This window comes from Danio rerio, chromosome 2 (genome assembly GCF_052040795.2).
Source record: "Danio rerio strain M-AB ecotype USA chromosome 2, GRCz13ab, whole genome shotgun sequence".
Taxonomy (NCBI): Eukaryota; Metazoa; Chordata; class Actinopteri; order Cypriniformes; family Danionidae; genus Danio; species Danio rerio.
Genome location: NC_141022.1, coordinates 49,458,475 through 49,473,223, shown reverse-complemented (window position 1 = coordinate 49,473,223; position 14,749 = coordinate 49,458,475). Strand labels below are relative to the sequence as shown.

At 39.9% G+C, this 14,749-nt stretch overlaps 1 protein-coding gene and 1 long non-coding RNA gene across 4 annotated transcripts in view; one reads left to right on the top strand and one right to left on the bottom strand.

Annotated features, from left to right (window-relative positions):
- Positions 1–14,749, bottom strand: part of gpc5c (glypican 5c) — a 276,595-nt gene that overhangs the window by 32,844 nt on the left and 229,002 nt on the right. The window lies entirely within an intron of this gene.
- LOC147846482 (uncharacterized) overlaps positions 1–14,749 on the top strand; it is a 455,407-nt gene that overhangs the window by 355,489 nt on the left and 85,169 nt on the right. The window lies entirely within an intron of this gene.

Genomic DNA, 14,749 nt, shown 5'->3' with positions numbered 1-14,749 from the left:
AATAATAATAATAATAATAATAATTATAATAATAATATCAATGCATATAAAATAAATTATATTAAAAAATACCTTTACATATTTAGATATTACAGGCTAAATTTCTTACTAAATTGCATTTAAATCATTGTAATTATTCATGTATTATTAATAACATGTTCTGACTTTAATACAAAAAATAATAAAAATTAAAGTAATACCAATAAAAACAACAACAACAACAACAACAATAATAATAATAATTGTATTTTTTGTATTTTTTATTGTTGTTGTTATTATTATTATTATTATTGTTATTATTATTATTATTATTTTTATTAGTAGTAGTAGTAGTAGTAGTAGTAGTAGTAGTAGTAGTAGTATTAGTATTATTATTAATATTATTATTATCTGGCATAGGAATGATAAAACACCATCATGCTATGTAAGGTCAACTGAGCTGATTTCCTAAGAATTTATTTAATCTAGAGGAAAAAAATACCATAAACTTACATTTACACTGCTAACATACTTAAGTCAACATTTTAACAGAATGCAAGAAATTGCTGACAGCGTGATAAAAATATACTAGGAACTCCTTTGCAGCAAGTTAAAATGTGAAAACCTAATAAATAGTATAAACATGCTAAAAACATGCACTGCACACAATGTGCCAATTATTACATACTGTATAGCAGCAACCCAGATGAAAAATTCTATAGTAATTTATAATAAAAAAGTATATTGCTTTGAACCATACTACAGTACAATGTATTACACGGTGTGTATTATATTATTTACATACTATGGTGACTCAGTAGTTAGCACTGTTACCACACAGCAAGAAGGTTGCTGGTTCAAGTCCTGGCTAGGTCAGTTGGCATTTCTGTGCAGAGTTTTTTCTGTGCGGTTTTCTCCACAGTCCAAAAAAATGCGGTACAGGTGAATTGATTAAACTAAATTGGCTGTAGAGTATATGAATGTGAGAGTTGATGGATGTTTCCCAGTACTGGGTTGCAGCTGGAGGGGCATCATCTGTGTAAAACATATGTTGGATAAGTTGGCAATTTATTCCTCAGTGGCGACCCCTGATAAATAAAGGGACTAAGTCAAAATAAAACAAACAAATGAATAGTTGTGAGTTATTTAAACTATAGAATTACCACAACAGTAAGAACACAAACACTTTTTATTTTCACTTTTGTTGTTATTGTGAGTGTACATTAACAAGTAGACATCTAACAGATTTAAATGGTGTATAACACTTATTTGTGTGACCAAAATCAACATAGTATTCTTAGTGTCTTTTGCACTGATAAAAAAAAAGAGATGCTGGTCACACCGGTGTGATCTAGCGGCCTCAGGAGGTTTATTTGCATACTTTGCAATTGTACGGCTCTATAGTAACACTCTAACAATTTTTATAATACTTTCTCAAGTAGGTAATATAAATAGGCTAAAGCAACATGCTAAAATATGTTAATGAATGCTAAAGCATGCTAGTTGCATAGTACATTACACAACAAACTTGCTAAAGCATCTAACATGTCTGATTTTTCTTCTGATACTCCATGAGCTTAAATCCCTTTAAAAATAATTGAAAGTTTAAACGTAATACTTCCAACTGAAAATCGCTAAAGTTTATTAGCCAGTTTATTAGGTTAAATTGTGGAGGTCTAAACTACACTTTTAAAATAACTTCAAACTCTAGCCAGGTGTTCTCCAGACAACATCAGAGTATCTTTTGATGAACTGCCCACAGCTAATAGTTTGCAAAACACACACATACACATCCACAAATGAACCAATCAACCATCTAGAGCCACTTGGGCCAGCTAATGTTGATGAATGACCAGCTTTAACCGTCTAATTTCCATAAGAAGCTAATTCTACCTGGATTCTTAGAAGAGACAGAACTATAAAGCTGTCACGTTCAAAATAAATGTTCGGGTGGATCCAATAGCGAGTGAACAAAGTAATTTATTAAACACAGTCAAACTCAAAAAGGCAGGTGTAACAAAAGAGTGAGGTGCTAAGGCTAGGGGAACAGGACAGGAATCAAACAGGAAATCAGGCTCTAGCAGAAGCTCCTCACGGTCCTGAGCACAGACAGAAAGACACACATGAGCACACGTAACGAACTGACAATGAACATTAAACACGTAGCACTTAAATAGTCACGATGATGTATATCAGCTGGCGAAAAATCAATCCAGCGGAGTGACGTAAGGCCACGTGACCAAAACAACACACGTGGGCCACAAAAGCAAAACAAACCCACTTGATCACACAGACATTCCGGAAGAGCGCACAAACCTGCAACCGTGACATTACCCCTCTCTCAAGAGCACCTCCTGGTGCTCCCAGAAGCGCTTACCTGGCGATTGTAATCATCGATAAGAGAGTGATCCAATATGTCCTTTGCAGGGACCCAACTCCTCTCCTCCGCACCATAACCTTCCCAGTCCACCAAGTACTGAAATCCTCGCCCCCTCCGTCTTGAGTCCAGAATGCGCTTAACCGAATAAACGGTCTCCCCATCTACGAGACGCGGCGGTGGGCGGATTAATCGCCGTATGAAAAACGGGCTTTAATTTGGAAACATGGAACACGGGATGAATTCTCCTGTACGCTGGAGGAAGTTTGAGGCGGACTGCCACCGGACTAATGATCTTGATGACAGTGAATGGGCCAATAAATTTGGGTGCAAGTTTATTACACACGGAACGCAAGGGAATATTCTTAGTTGAAAGCCACACTTTTTGACCGACGACGTAAACGGGAGGCTTCGACCGGTGGCGATCGGCTTTAGCCTTAGTGCGCGCACCCACTTGGAGGAGGGTCTGTCTGGCCCTGTTCCAAGTGCGTCGGCACCTCTGGACAAAGGCGTGGGCGGAGGGGACCACGACTTCGGATTCCAGACTGGGAAAAGCTGGTGGCTGGTAACCTAAACTACACTGAAACGGAGAAAGGCCCGTAGCCGACACTGGTAATGAATTGTGTGCATACTCCACCCATGGGAGCTGCTGACTCCAAGAGGAGGGATTCTGGGAAACCAAACAACGTAACATTCGCTCGAGATCTTGGTTTGCCCTCTCAGTTTGTCCGTTACTCTGAGGATGAAACCCAGAAGAAAGACTTACAGTCGCTCCCAATAAATGACAAAATTCTCTCCAAAATTTAGAGACAAACTGGGGCCCCCTGTCAGAAACCACGTCCGTCGGGAGGCCATGAATGCGAAAGACGTGATTAATGACAGCATCCGCTGTCTCTCTGGCTGAGGGTAATTTGGGCAGAGGAATAAAATGAGCTGCCTTCGAGAACCGGTCCACAACGGTCAAAACAACCGTATTGCCACCAGACGGCGGGAGCCCGGTGACGAAATCTAGCGAAATGTGCGACCAGGGTCTCGAAGGCACTGACAGCGGCTGAAGGAGTCCAGCCGGGGGGCGATTGGAAGTCTTAGAAACAGCACAAACGGAACAGGCCAAAACAAACTCGCGTATGTCCCGTGCCATAGCTGGCCACCAGAATCGCTGTTTAACTAAAAATAATGTACGACTCACCCCCGGATGACAAGCCACTTTGGAGGAATGTCCCCACCGAATGACGTCAGACCGAATCTCCTCCGGCACAAACAAACAACTGGGTGGGCATCCGGCCGGGGGCGTTACCCCATCCAGGGCTGTGCGGACCCTGCTCTCGATCTCCCATGTCACAGCAGAAATACAAATCCTCTGGGGAACGATGGGCTCAAGAGACGTATTGCGCTCGGAAGAATCAAAAAGACGGGATAACGCGTCGGGTTTGATGTTTTTGGAACCCGGCCGATAAGAGATGGTAAAATCGAAACGTCCGAAAAATAATGCCCACCGAGCCTGCCTGGAGCTGAGTCGTTTGGCGGACCTGATGTATTCAAGGTTCTTATGATCGGTCCAAACGATAAAGGGAACCCCCGAACCCTCCAACCAATGACGCCACTCCTCCAAAGCAATTTGACAGCCAACAACTCCCTATTACCAATGTCGTAATTACGTTCTGCGGGAGATAATCGATGAGAGAAAAACGCGCATGGATGAATTCTGTCATCCGAGGTGGCGCGCTGGGACAGGATAGCTCCCACCCCCACCTCTGACGCGTCAACCTCCACCACAAACTGCCGGGAGGGATCAGGTGTCACTAAAATAGGAGCTGAAACAAAGCGGCTCTTCAGATTGGAGAATGCAGCCTGTGCTGCGATCGACCACCTGAAGGGAGTTTTGGAGGAGGTTAAGGACGTCAGAGGGGCGGCGAGCTGGCTGAAATTGCAAATAAAACGCCGGTAAAAATTAGCGAAGCCCAGAAATCTCTGCAGGGCCTTACGAGACTCGGGGATTGGCCAATTCACCACAGCCTGAACTTTCTCTGGATCCATGCGCACCCCCTCGACTGACACAATGTGTCCTAGAAAGGGAACAGACTGTGCATGGAACACGCATTTCTCCGCCTTGACAAAAAGCCCATTCTCTAGCAGCCGCTGAAGCACTCGCCTGACGTGCTGCACATGTTCCTGGAGAGAACGAGAAAAAATCAGAATGTCATCCAGGTAGACATAAATAAACTGATCTATCATATCTCGCAACACGTCATTTACGAGTGCTTGGAAAACCGCAGGAGCATTAGAAAGCCCAAAAGGAAGAACACAATATTCAAAATGCCCCCTGGGGGTCAAAAACGCGGTTTTCCACTCATGACCCTGCTTCATGCGAACCAAATGATATGCGTTGCGGAGATCTAATTTCGTGAAAAACGAAGCCCCTTGCAGACGCTCGAACGCTGAAGACATCAGCGGCAAAGGATAAGTATTCTTCACCGTGATGCTGTTCAACCCTCGATAGTCAATGCAGGGTCTAAGGGACCCATCCTTCTTTTTCACGAAAAAAAACCCCGCCCCCGCCGGTGAAGAAGAGGGCCGTATGATCTTGGCCACTAGAGAATCAGAAATATATTTCTCCATGGCCTCCCTCTCAGGCATAGAAAGAGAGTATAACTTGCCTTTAGGCGGAGACGTACCTGGCAATAAATCTATTGCACAGTCATAGGGACGGTGAGGAGGCAGTGAAGCAGCTCGAGACTTACTGAACACTCTCTTCAGGTCGAGGTACTCACTGGGCACGTTTGACAGGTCCATGCGCTCCTCCTGAAACACAGAACAAGAAACAGCAGAACGAGCAAACGAAAGACAAGACTGATGACAGTTCTCACTCCACGAAAGTATGGCATTAAGACCCCAGTTAATGTGAGGCTTATGAAGAATTAACCAAGGATGACCTAAAACCACTGGTGTGTTAGAACAGTCTGTTAAAAAAAATGAAATGTGTTCAACATGATTTCCAGACGTGATCAGTTTTATGGGTTTAGTGGAGTGAGTGATAGTGGGAAGGGAAAGTCCGCTGAGTGCGCGTACTGCAATGGGTTGTGACAGTGCAATAACCGGAAGTTTAAAACTGAAAGCGAAACCAGAGTCAATGAAGTTTCCCTCCGCCCCGGAATCGACGAGCGCCTGTGTGTCTTGAGTTCCGGAACCCCATGATAAGGAGACGGGCAGTATAGTGGCAGACGTAGAGGATTTGTCCAAATTAATTTCACCCATCAGTAACCTCTTACCTACTGATGGGTGTTGACTTTTACGGGACAGGAAGCCACCCGATGCCCCGCCCCACCGCAGTAGAGACAGAGTCCCTCCGTTCTTCGCCGGCGCTTCTCCTCTACGGACAAGCGGGATCTGCCCAACTGCATAGGTTCCGGGTCAACGCTCCCAACTTCCGGTGCCATCGGCGAGACCGGCGAGTCAGGGACAGGATCCGGAAACCTGTTTTGCCGCATGCGACTCTCACGGCGAAGCAGTCTGGAGTCCACCCGGATGGCCAAATCCACTAGCTCGTCGAGGGTCTTGGGAAGATCTAGGGAGTAGATCTCGTCCTGAAGACGATCCGAAAGGCCATGAAGGAACATGTCCCATTGAGCCTCCGCGTTCCAGCCGGATTCAGCAGCCAAAGTGCGGAACTCAATGGAATAGTCCGCCACGCTCCGATTCCCCTGGCGGAGCTCAGCGAGGACTCAAGCGGCCTCTCTCCCAGAGGCGGCCCGATCAAAGACCTTCTTTAGTTCCTTTGAGAACAGGTCGAACGAAGAACAACAGGGTAATTTCTTCTCCCATGCTGTGGTTCCCCATTGAGCCGCCCTTCCTGAAAGGAGAGTGATGACGAACGCCACCTTGGCCTGCTCTGAGGAAAACAAAGATGGCTGCAGGGAGAAGTACAGGGAGCATTTGGCTAAGAAGGACCGGCATAAGTGAGGCTCCCCAGCATAGCAGGTCGGCGGAGGAAGGCGAGGCTCAACTGAGCGACCAACGCCCAAGTTAGCACTGGCAGTCACCGGCGCAGGTGTCACCTCCGGAGCTGGTGCAGGCTCCCCTTGTGTTGTTCCGGAAATCAGCTGTTGGACCTGAGTAGTGAGTAATGACACCTGACCAACCAAGGCCTGGATAGCCTGTGCAGTCGTGGCTAAAGCCTCGTCCTGGCGATCGATCCTGGCGTTGCTAGCAGTAAGGAACTCCGATATCTGTGAAGTACTCGCTGGATCCATGGTAAAGGTCAGTTCGTTTTGTCACGTTCAAAATAAATGTTCGGGTGGATCCAATAGCGAGTGAACAAAGTAATTTATTAAACACAGTCAAACTCAAAAAGGCAGGTGTAACAAAAGAGTGAGGTGCTAAGGCTAGGGGAACAGGACAGGAATCAAACAGGAAATCAGGCTCTAGCAGAAGCTCCTCACGGTCCTGAGCACAGACAGAAAGACACACATGAGCACACGTAACGAACTGACAATGAACATTAAACACGTAGCACTTAAATAGTCACGATGATGTATATCAGCTGGCGAAAAATCAATCCAGCGGAGTGACGTAAGGCCACGTGACCAAAACAACACACGTGGGCCACAAAAGCAAAACAAACCCACATGATCACACAGACATTCCGGAAGAGCGCACAAACCTGCAACCGTGACAAAAGCTTTCTGACTGAAAAGATACTTTCAACATAGTATCAACAGGATGAACACCCACTGAACATTTCTGCAGACTGACAGGATGACAGCAGATATCAGAAATGTTTGTCAAACCTAGTACATGCTTTTCTGCATGTCCTCTGACTTAGCTCTAAGTACCACAATGCTACGATCACGTAAACAAGGCTGTCACAGAAACATGGCCTTTACCACAGTTAGAAGGAGTGAGTGGGATGGATCACACAGAGATGCGTGTGGAGTGGGTTTAGCATATCAGTTAGCTGGCGTCAATCACGGGCACCTTTGAGCCCAATGAAGGAGGAATCGATAAGCAGACGGCGAGATACACTGGCAAGTGGGAATGAGTCAGATCAAGGTGACCTGAGTTTAGAAGAAGTTGCGCAGACACGCAGATTAGAGCACACTAAACACACACATACACACACCTGCTGCTTTCTGTGATGAATGGAGTCTAACGGTGATGTATTTCTGCCAGAAACAATGCCACCTGTCAACAGGGATGCCAGGTCTTTGCAACTAAACTAGTCTAATGGCCAATTAATACTAGCACAATAATATCAAAACTCAAAATATGCCATGACCCATTATTAAAATACATACTTTAAACAGTTTAGTACATGGTTTCTGCTTAGCAAATAAGTGTATATTAGCAACTATAAGGATTCTGTCATCATAAAAATGCATCTTACTTTAAGATTGACTGCAGAGCTAGCTTTGTGTTTCTCCTGTAATTAGATATGATATGGATGTGGTCATTCATTCATTCATTCAGTTTCCTTTGGCTTAGTCCATTATTTATCAGGGGTCGCAACAGCTGAATGAACTGCCAACTATTCAAGCATATGTTTTACCCAGCGCATGCTCTTCCAGCCGCAACCCAGAACTGACAAACACCCATACACACATTTACACACATACACACAAACACATACACTTCTGCCATTTCTTTGGACTGTGGAAGAAACCAGAGCACCCACACCAACACGAGGAGAACATGCAAACTCAGGATGTGGAAAATTGCAAAACAACTCCAGCTGAAGTAAACTCCAAACATGTGAAACTGATTTTTAATAGTGATATTTTTACAAAATCCAAAATAAACATTCAAGTTATTCATAATTAAATTGTAAATTGACTGACTTTCTTATGTACATAGAATTCATAAACGTTTTTTAACCTGCGGAATTAAAAAAACAATTTGTGGCAAGTTGTTAAAAGTAGCCCAATTGTGCAGAGAAAGCACAGACTTGGCAACCTTACCTGTCACGTCACACACTACATGCAGCAGGATGGAAAGAGCATAACACCTTTAGTGAAAGAATGTGGTTAATCAGTATACTATTTTTATTTTTTTGTCCAAGGAGTTTGGTCAGAATTCTGTTATGGACAACATATATTGTTTATTAATATTTGCCATTTTGGTGTCTTTGATGAAAATATACATACATATCTTTATTTGGCAGATTTAGGCAATCAACAACAACAACAACATACTTATTCTGACTTGTACATATTAAAATATATATTTACCGGCCACTTTATTAGGTAGACCTGTCCAACTGCTCGTTAAAGCAAATTTCCAATCAGCTAATCACATGGCAGCAACTTAATGCATTTAGGCATGTAGATATGGTCAAGACAGTCTGCTGGAGTTCAAACCGTGCATTAGAATGGGGAAAAAAGGTGATTTAAGTGGCTTTGAACGTGTCATGGTTGTTTGTGCAAGACGAGCTGGTCTGGGTATTTCAGAAACCGCTGATCTACTAAAATTTTCACGCACAACCATCTCAAGTTTTTTGAAAAAGAGAAAATATCCAGTGAGCAGCAGTTCTGTGGGCCCAAATGCCTTGTTGATGCCAGAGGTCAGAGGAGAATGGCCAGACTGGTTCTCGTTACAACAGAGGTATGCAGAAGAGCATCTCTGAACACTCAACACGTCTAACACATCTAACCTATAGACCTTTATGGTCTATAGCAGCAGAAGACCACACCGGGTGCCACACCTGTCAGCTAAGAACAGGAAACTGAGGCTACAATTCTCACAAGCTCACCAAAATTGGACAATAGAAGATTAGAAAAAAGTTGCCTGGTCTGATGAGTCTCGATTTCTGCTCCCACATTCAGATGGTAGGGTCAAAATTTGGCATCAACAACATATAAGCATGGATCCATCCTGCCTTGTATCAATGGTTCAGAGTGTGGCACACACACACAAATATACAAAACACAAAAATGACAAAATAACAACAATTTTCATGAACTAGAACCAACTAGAACCAGAAAGAACCAGAGTTTCTATAGTATTTACTTTAAAAAAAAACTAAAAAAAATAAAATAATAATAATAATGCTTTCCTTATAGACTTTACACACCTAAAACTTGTCTACAGCACTTATTCATTGTTGCTCTTATAGTTGTGTAAATTGCTTCCTTATCCTCATTTGTAAGTCGCTTTAGATAAAAGCATCTGCCAAATGACTAAATGTAAATAAACATGTTTCTTTAAAAGCTATTAGTTGGCTTTACTTTAAAAAAGTGAGTAAAGCTGTTGTAACTTGGAACTGTTAATTTGACTTAACTATTAATTGTTATAATTATGTACAAAGTTCATTTGCACAATAACATTAAAGCAACATGTTTACTCACTCTAAGTGAAGTCAATTAATCACTTTAAAACAGAGATGCTCAAAGTATGACAAGCGGGTCAAAGTTGGCCAATTGTAACCTTTGATTTGGCCCACCATCCCATCTGAGAGGAGAAGTGAGTATGATGGAAAGGATTGGGGCGAATGCCCTTCCACAGAGATCGCCTTCTCTAATTTGACAAAACCTTTTATGTTTTTTTGTTTTTTTTTATTGCTGAGCTACAAAAAAGCAAGCTAAAATTAAATATTTCAATTAAATGTAAATTAATTAGATTTTTAAAATGTAAATATTTACACTGTGTGGATAGTGAACTATACACATCGTCAAGCAAATCAAGGCAAAACGTAGTGTAATTCTGTTATAAATGAGACTGTTTTGTGTTTTTCTAATAAGTTCTATTATTAAATGCAAAAATTAACCATGGCAACTATATTTACCTTTGGTCCACTAGTCATAATCAAGTTTGGTTTTTGGCCCTTCATAAGAAAAAAAGTTTGGGCACCCTTGCTTTAAAAGCAATAGGTTTACTTTTTTAAAGCAAAGGCAACTAAATACTTGTTGGTTATTCAAAATATACAGTACTGGAAATTATAAAAAAAAAAAAACTGGCAAATTTGCAAAAGCACAGTGGCACAGTGGGGACTCAATCGCCTCACAGCAAGAAGGTCACTGGTTCATACTACTGGGTCAGTTGGCATTTCTGTGTGGAGTTTGCATGTGCTCTCCGTGTTTGGTGGGGAACGTTTTTTTTTTTTTTTTTTGTCCAAAGTACTTATTTAAAATGAGCTGAAACAACACAATTCTTGATGCTTTTTTGAGGACAACTTGAAAAAAAAAAAAACTTGTTAAAACTAATAAGTTAACTTAATTGTTTTACTGTTGCCCAAACACAAATCAATTGTGTGCAACCCAGCATTTTTTACAGGGTGGCACAGATTTTTTTTTCCAAAAGAGAACAAAGGCAGAAAATAGTATGCAAACTCAAAATAGTGCCACATTCAAATCCAATAAAAATAAAACATGTATTTTCCAATGGTTAAAATGAGCTGGATATTTAACTTATGGATCCCTACAAAGGAATGCCCGTCTCTTCACAAGAAATATTCTTGCAATTTTCCTCATCTTTACGTTCCACTGGATAAAAGTATCTGCTAGATGAATAAATGAATTAACAAAAATACTCATCCAAAGCATTAGAACTCCACATTGAGGCCCTTACGGAACCACAGTTGGCACATGATCAGTGGTTGCTAAGAGACCCTATAGATTCAGGAATGCCCATGTGCCCTGTCCAATCCCACAGCCATTCAGATTGAGCTCTGCATTCCCAGATTCGGTTACCCAGGGAAGGAAACTGGTATTTTGGAGGAGAGGAGAGGAGAGAGAATGCAGAGCGCTCAGCTGAAAACATCCCACAATCCATCTTCTGCCATGGTAGCCAAATAGTCAAGCCCATAAACAAAGACAACATGAAGAGTGATCAGCAATAATGAGCTGTTCGAAATGGCTGCCGGCCTACTTTCGGGCCAACAAAGCACTAAAAAAGGCAGTTGAGAAACGACCGAATGGGTAGAATAAGTGGGAATGGAGAAGAAAACGAGACACTTTAATGGTGATGGCTCATTGAATATGTTTGCAGCACTGCTTGAAATTTCAACTTGTGAAATCATGAACAAGACGAAAAATGTTTTTCAATAACAATACATAATGTAGAAGTAATGCTACTTTCATTTTTTTACTGACATTCTTTGAAGAAAATGCTATGCTTGGTTCACCCAAAAGGTGAAAATTACCTCATAATTTACTCTCTTTTATGTGGTTTTACACCTTTAAGAATTTCTTTCTTCTGTTGAACACAAATATATTTTGAAGAATGCTGGTTGCAGGCACTCATCAACTTCCATAGCAGAACCAAAATGCTTTTGAAGTCAATGAAGGCCAACAACCAGCATTTAAAAAATAATATATTATTTTGTGCTTAACAGAAGAAATAAGCTTAGACTATAAACAAGTGAACAATGAGTAAACGATTAATAATTTTATATTTAATAAAAATTAGTTTCAATTTGGGGTTAATTAACCCTTTAAATAATACAAAAGTCAAAAGTCAAAAATCGTTATCTCTTAAAAAAATGTCATCAAGATTCATAATCAATAAATATGACTGATTGATTGGTTGATTCATTCATTCAAATTGAATGAATCTGGATGATTGGTTGCTTGACTGATTCATAATCAATAAGTGGCTGATTGGATAATTGATTGATTGATTGATTCATAATCAATGAATCTGGCTGATTGATTGTTTGATTAATTGATTTATAATCAATGAATCTGACTGATTGATTGATTGGTTGTTTAATTGATTCATTCATAATCAATGAATCTGACTAATTAATTAATTGGTGGTTTGATTGATTTATAATGAATGAATCTGGCTGATTGATTAGTTGATTGATTCATAATCTATTAATCTGGCTGATTGATTGGTTGATTGATTCGATCATAATCAATAAATTTGGCTGATTGGTTGTTTGATTGATTCATAATCGATGCATTTGGCTGATTGATTGGTTCTTTGATTAATTCGTAATGATTGAATCCGGCTGGTGGATTGGATAATTGATTTATTTATAATCAATAAATCTGGCTGATTGATCGGCTATTTGATTGATTTATAATAAATTAATATGGCTGATTGATTGGATGATTTAATCATTCATAATCAATGAATCTGGCTGACTGATTGGTTGGTTGCTTGATTCATAATCAACGAATCTGGCTGATTGATTGGTTGCTTGATTGATTCATAATCAATTAATCTGGCTGATTGATTAATTGCTTGACTGTTTGATTCTATGAATGTCTTTTTTTATTGTAAATTTAAAAAATGCATTGCTGTTTTACTTCAAATTTACAAGTAATTTAAACTACATGAAACTTCCCATCAGATAATTTGAGGATTTTTTTTTTTTTTTTTTTTTTGAGTTTGCTCTACGAATTAATTTTAGCATCTGATCACAAAATGGAATGCACAGCGAAATCCTATCAGCGTAAGTTTGATAATTGAACGTTTGTATACACAACATAAATCGAAACTCATTGTTTTTTAACTAATAGACAGATTGCTAAGTGTTAAATAACCACAAAAAATGTTAATAGCATGGTCTCACTAAAAAAAATTCAATCTATTTTTGGAGATTTCAATCGTTTTTGGGAGATTTTTCAATCAACAAAACATAAGCAAAATGGCATCCCTTCAGTGCACTCAGTGCTTCAATTCTCTCCCTTATTTTCATTCACTCCTTTAAATGGACTATATTAGTAGATTAATATTAGTAGGTTAATGTGTCAAACAAGGTTTCATTAATCTATTTACTAACTCAAACTAAGCATAAACTATACTTGTAGTTTGACATGTGCTAATGCATTATTAAAATACAAATTAATGCTTGTTGACATTAGTTAATGCACCATAAAGGAATGATAAATGACTATATTTTCATTAACTAACATGAACAAATACTGTAATAATTGTTAATTTTCATTGTTTATTTATATTAGTAATTTAACTAACATTAACCATTACAACCTTATTGCAAAGTATTACCTATTAATGTAGGGAAGAGTTAATAAGAGTATAGGGGGCAATTATAAATACAGTTTGTTATCTGAAGTTCATGCTAGGCTAGCCGTTTGTCTAGCTATAGTCATGCTATGGAGCATTTCTCATCACGTCATGTTCAGTGGTTATCCAATAACTGCTAAAGTGGTGGTGTGTCAGCGGCGAGGGACGTTCAGCTCGTCCACAAATTCCACTGAAGTTATAAATCAGCGACGGCTCTGAAATCTGGCATCCGTTCCTGCGCAACCCAAACAAAACTCCATTAAACAAGAGAAGCCTCGGCACTCACGGAATACTAAACACGCAGATTAGGAGGAGTAAATAAAGACCAATGTGTTCTTGTGTCTCTCAATCAGACGGATGGTGGATTTGCTGTGGTTTCGCCGGGAATGAATCACAGTGTCCTGCAATTAGCAGAAAGCGCCTGACAGCAGCATCACTGTGTCATTTAATCTACAAAGACAACAACAGTCCTGTTCTGATATCCAGGTCTGAAATAACGCTGTAATCAACTCATTGTTTCAGGTCATGGTTTCTGATCGACATAGACAAACTGCTATCTTTGGGCCATGATTGTTTGATTAGTGGGTTCACACACAAAGGAGATGTGAATACGGGTTTGAGTTTGACAGTAAACCAATAACTGCAACCCATTTTGCTTCTCTAATGGAAAAGTCAAGGATGTTTAACATGGAAATATAGGGAAAATGTTAGATGGAGGAATACCAATCCATAATATCTATAAATGTGATACAGACGGTCTCGTAATACAATAGCAAAACTTATTAAAAACCTATTAACTCAAATTAGTATGTTAGTGTTTACTATGAAATATGAATTACTTGTAATTTATTAATTACGTATTATTAATTAATGTTTTGAGTCAGATTAACATGATTTTTTTTCCTATATAATAGAATATATAATAGTTGTTATATTAATAATATTGCAATCATCTTATATACTACTGCAAAAATAAGGTAAAAGGCACTTGTTTTACATTTAACTTATTTTTAATAAGCTAATCTTCTTTTCTAATTAATTTTCTTAAGTTGTACAATATGTAACTTATTATTTCTGTCAGTTTAATTAATATTGAGATGACTAGAGAAGTTCATTTGAAGGCAGCATTTTTCACATTTAGAGTATTAGCTATATACAGTATATGTTTATGTGTAGAAATATAAAGAATAATGGACTTCATTATAGTATAATTCCAGATGAAACTTTCTCCAGCTCCTCCAGAGGGATCCTAAGGTATTCCCAAGGCCAGCCAAAAGACATAGTCTAGTGTGACCTGGGTCTTCCTGAGTCCTCCTTCCGGTGGGCCATTTCTGGGCACTAGGTGTCCAGGTGGCATCCGAAACAGATGTCTGAGCCACCTCAGCTGACTTCTCTCAATGTGGAGGAGCAGTGATTCTACTCCAA